Source organism: Gordionus sp. m RMFG-2023, chromosome 3 (genome assembly GCF_954871325.1).
Source record: "Gordionus sp. m RMFG-2023 chromosome 3, tfGorSpeb1-WG-v2, whole genome shotgun sequence".
Taxonomy (NCBI): domain Eukaryota; kingdom Metazoa; phylum Nematomorpha; class Gordioida; order Chordodea; family Parachordodidae; genus Gordionus; species Gordionus sp. m RMFG-2023.
In genome coordinates this window covers 33,932,628-33,938,655 of record NC_088777.1, presented here as the reverse complement: position 1 = coordinate 33,938,655, position 6,028 = coordinate 33,932,628, and positions in this window count along the sequence as shown.

Genomic DNA, 6,028 nt, shown 5'->3' with positions numbered 1-6,028 from the left:
ATTAAGTTGCATCAATCTCTAAATCTTGTATAATAACTTCATCTCAACTATTATGCTCAGATAAAATGAGCGTGGATATGGTTTAAGACCGACACATAAATTAACATGCCTTTTTCACAAATCTTATCGTTATCACTAAGTAATATCTATAATATTTTAGAATTTATACCATTTATATTTATATAAATTGTAAATTTTAAAAAATTGCATTTAAATTATTAATATTTGCATTTATACAATTGCTTAAAGGTAATATGATACTTTTTTTATATATAATATTAGTAATAACGTCTTCAAAATAGTGTATATTTCTCTCCGCTACTTCAGCCGCTAATAATCCCTCTGCAATTTTTATTTCATGATGTAATTATTCGTTAAAGCTTAATATGCAAAATATTGGGGCATTTTTATATAGGATACAATAATTTAGGTTAAGGAGAGAGGAGAGCCAATGTATCAAAACAAGCTACAAAGTTGTAATCATCGCCAGATCTTAAAAATTGTTGAACAAAATAATCAATCATTTTATAATAATTATATCTTAATAAACCCTTTTCGGTCGCGATTTACAAATATAAAACTACCTTTTGACTTTTATATCTAAAGTGTTAATCATATTAAATTAAACCATCACGAAATAAATTTTTCCTTTTTTATATATGAGTTAAGAGTTCTATTGGAAAAAAAATAATAATATTTTACCAATAGCTTAAAATTATTATTAATGATATATGAGATATAACCAGTCCAACTCATTTTTAAAAGTCTCTTGTGCATGGCTTTTATATTTAAAAAGTATGTTAAAATGCCTAAAATAATTGTAAAATGCATTGCTAAATTAAAAAATAAAAAATTACAATAATATTGACTTCAATTTTAACAAGAGGCTGAAGCAATCACCTTTTATTAATTTTTCGAGCAAAGTCTGTACTCCTTCATTTCGACAAGATATGATATTTGCACTATCATTTATTATATGTATGCAATTAAATCATCGTAAAATACTCAGCCTTAAGACTACAAATGGTATCATGGTATCTCGCTTTTGTTATAATTTGTTGAGATAACATCTAATACCATTTTCACCAAAATAGATATTCATTTTTAATTTTGGGTGGTGTATTGGGTATTTTTTGGTATTATTCTTATAATTTATTTGATCCTTTTGGCAGGTATATGAAAGCATTGCGATAAATAATTCTAAAGAATAAATTTAATAATTATCTGTACCAATTATTTATAGTAGTGGAACTTAACCCACGATAAGAGAGCTGGAAGAATAAAAAATGGGGATATTGCTATTTCATTTAATGATTAGTGAGAAAAAACTTCATGACTAATATTTTTTTAAGAAATTTGGAGGACGGAAATATTGTTGAAGGTCATTTCTGTGGGCAAAAAAAACTTGGAGGCCAAGTCTAGGGGCCGAAATTTATTGGGGAGGGCAACCCTTGTGGCTACGGCCCTGATAAAATTACTGTAAAAAAATATTTGGCCGATAATTTTTTAAACGTAAATATTGACCCCAATCTTATTTCATATTTAATAACGGTAAAACCCTAATTACTATTTATAATTTGTGACATAATATACAAAACATAATTATTATTTATAATTTGTGTCATAATATACAAAACATAAAAATGAATGATTTGATAAGGAATATTAGAAATTTACAACTATAATATGATTATACTTTCCTCAATATTATTTTATGTTTGCTTAATAGTTGTAGATAGGTTTATACATAAAAATCCAAAACAAGGTGTAAAGGTTCCATCCATCTAATAAGACAAAAAATATCTCATAATTCGTCAAAGATAATATATAAAATTAATATTATTCAGACGTTAACTATTGCCAATTTAAATGGGAAAAATATTTGATAAATCATTGACTAAAATTACATTAAAAAAAATAACTTCATCAGTAAAGGTGATAAAATATTTTTCTAAGAATGAACCCTTAAACATGCTGTAACTATTTATTTTTGTATTAAAGAAATATTCTTATCAAGTTTACAATTGGCCTCAGAAGAATTAAATTCTTTCATAATCGAATAGTATTCCATTCTATGATATCATATAAACTTTTAAAATAATAATGACTCCTTTTATTTTATTTATTGACATTTCTTTATAACCTTGATCCATTAATTCCCTTATTTTTTGAACCGGATTAATTGATTTTCAAGCGCATTCTATAAGAGAGTTTTAGGTAAGAATACTCTGATAAAATTTCTAACATCTTATAATTTATTTTTAAATTATAAATATGTTAAATTTATACAAATACACTTTTTTCTTCTCCTGTTATTGACATTATGGCCCGCAAGAATTTGATGTCGTTTTCGGTATGATTTTATTGCGTTACAATTTACATTATTACTTAAGTTAAATTTAATTTAAACGAAGAACATTTTATTTTTGTTTTGCCTTACTTGATCATTGATTAGTATCGATTAATAAATAGATATATTGCTAACATTTTTGTAATAAGACATTTATTTTTTAGATCATTTTAATAATCATTTTTTGACACTTTGAAGATGTAAATTATTATGATGCATTTATACATCCACTTATCGATGCTGTTGTCAAGTTAATGAATAAATATACAGAAAACAATTTCGACTCCCAAATTATTAGCAGATGTAAAGCTCAATTTTACCCAAATTTCAGTTATTTAGTTTAAATTATTAAGATGTTATTAGAATTTGCTTGGTAACTCCGTCTCCCCTATATGAAATCAATTTTCATCCTATTTATAGATATTAAATAATTTTATAGACGGGTTTAAATCTTTTTAGGTCTCATCAGTGTAGCATACTCCTGATCCACTAATTATAATTAAGAGGATGAATCATTTAAAGTGTCCAATTATAATAATATGTAAGATTCCATTAATCAGAAACTTATACCTACGGAGCAAATTTCTTATTACTTTATAATATTTACTTATCTAATTAATAATTATGATCTAATATTAAATAAACATTTAAAGAGGGTTCCTCAAAGAATAGAAAGAAAACTCAAAACTTATACTTCAAAGGAAGGGGTGCCTAAATTGCCTTATTATGAAAAATGACCTCTAGAATGAGGCAAATTTATACATCTACGTTAGTGTTTGTAAAGGTCTGGTCCACCGAAGATTAAAGAAGATAAAAGTTTACTATGAATTACATTTTAGTTAATGTACATGTACATGAACAGATAAAACATGATTATTTAATGCCTAACACTTTATAATAACTCATTTAATTTTTATATCTTCCGTTTCATTCAATTCATTCGTCAAGTAATTTAATCTAATAAGGTAATTTGTAGTGTATTATATAATAAAAATGATTTGATGATATAATTAAAATATTGGTAATAATAACATTTTTCATTTTTAATAAATTAAATGCAGAATAAAATTTTTATAGCTTAATAAAAAAACATTTTTTAGATGAGACAGGACCGACCGGACTAAACCGATGGTCCCATGGTCTGGTCTCACTTGACTAAACAGTCCATCGGTTCGGTCTCATTTTAGAAAAAGTGGACCGGACGGGACCGGACCGTTGCAAACACTACTCTTAGAAAACGAATTAAAGAGGCAATAAACGATTTAGAATACAGATGGACAGTACTCAGGATACAAGCATTTATAATTAAACTATAATTTTTTTGAGATATATTTATAATTGAAAAATTATTAAAACGATTTCCTGAATAAATTCTTCAGATAAAGAACTTTTTGATTTTTTAAAGCATTCTTACATTTATTTGTGAATTGTGATACATGCGATAATTTTGAACTTATTAATATTTGAATTAAGAATCAATACCATGAAAAACAAATTGATGATCGCGCAAAAAGGTGTTTATGGTTTTTTTAAGTTAAATCATAAGTACCTATACTATACAATAAATCAATCAAAACTACTTCAATACCCTTTTAAAAAAATTATAAAAATTTAAAATATTATTAAAGGCTCAAGTTCTTTAAAAATATTTGAAATAATTTAGACTTTATCAAGATATTCACAAAAAAACTTATAATATTCACAAAAAAACTGATAAATATCAACATATTTCTCCTCGATATATATGAAAGGCACAACGATTTATCAAATTTTTTTTACTATATTTGATCATACCCGATATGCGGAAACTGAAATATCGCACCCTAGAATTAGTGACAAAAAGAAGATACAGTTAAAGAATGTTCAGATGGCCCATCAAAGTATTTAGGGATAAACTAATTAAAATTCAATCATAACTTCAACAAATCCTTCCCATTCTTCAAGTACTTCAATCTCAGATGCAATTTTGATTTCCCTATCTCAAGCACTCTCAATTGGAAGGCCAACATGATGAGAACAAAGAACAATACTAACACTATTACACTGAGACAAAGAAAATACAATATAATGATGAAATATATATTATAGAAAATATATATAAATAAAAAATAAATAGGATGTATAATCGTACATGGCAAAGAAGACTTTAAATATAAAAAAGAGTAAGATTACAAAAAAGTAAAAATGTTAAAAGAAAGGATATAAAAAATGTATTTCCGGAAGCGCCCTAATTTGAGGCGTGCAATCATCTACACGTTCCTCAATGACCTCACTTGAGTGCTCTAAATAACACTCTAAAATATTTTTTGACTTTATTTTTAAAGAATAAGGAAGGGATAAGTTTTCAATTTTTCATATGAGTGCATAATAAAATTATTAAAATTTTCAGGTCGTTGAAATAGTTCAAAAGTAAAACTTACCAATATTGAGGGTCTTTCTGAGTAAATTTGGAGTTATTCATTTGCCAATTGGATATTTTATTTATATATATTAATCCTTAAAGAATTATTATTCATTCGATTCTTTTTGGAAATATTCCTCATTGGTTTTTCCCTCAGATTGCTTATCATCGTGCTATAATAATTCGCATTAGCTTTTCATTCAGTTTTAATTATCACGATATTATATTATTTTTCATCCACTAGCACCTTATTTTATATATTTAAAACCGCGAGTATGAGTGACTTTCTGGTTATCGTTATTCATTCGGATGTTGAATATTCCATTGGCGTATATTAATTATTTCTGATTATTCCATTTCTATTCATTCGATTCTTATTAGATATATTTTGCAATTTCCCCTCTGATTTAACTATTGGCATTCGATTTTCATTATGCTTTAGCTATTTTATTCTATTATCCTTTTTCGCCTTATTATATATGAGTCATTTTATTATTTTATCACTCCACAAATCTTATTATACTGACTTGAGCCCCTTTTTGGTGATAGTCATTACAGTTCTGGCCATTATATTCTCTGTTCTAAAACTTATTGCTATCTTCCTTATTATTTTGCGTCATTGTTCACAATTTTAATTTACTCATTTTTTCTCTTTATTTCTTCTTCACAAATCTGTCCTTCGTGTCTCAAATTAACATATTAGATATGATGGTTGTTTTCAAGTTCATAAACCACCTTCAGTCTGACCACACTTCTAGCCTTGCTCTTTTTTTGTTTCTTCAAATTTCAAATTCCTGCTTCACCGACATTACATCAAAGCCAAATATCATTTCAAGGATCCGCAAAGGTGCAGCAAGTTTCTAAATCTTTTGCTAATTGTAAATCTTCCTTATTTATAAACTTTAGCAATTCAAATGAATGGTTAAATTACCTGTCTATACATATAATATCATTAGGGCGCCCAACAAATCTTCACATAATTCCTTACTCAGAAAATTAAGGATGCCGCTCTCTTCAAAAAAACAAGAGGTCTACGCTTTTCAGAAACAAAAAAACTTAACCGATTGAATTGAAGGCCAATTTAATTTCCAAGAAAATTGACAATCCTAACATAAAAGGTGCTCTCAGATTAGAATCCACTCAAGACTCCCTATCTGGGACTCCCCACAATACGTACAAGCTCTAGTCGAAAACACCTTACCACAATCATTATCCCAATATCCCCTCAACCCCATTTCATATGTATCTCTCAATTCACTTCTGAAGAAGTGAGGAAG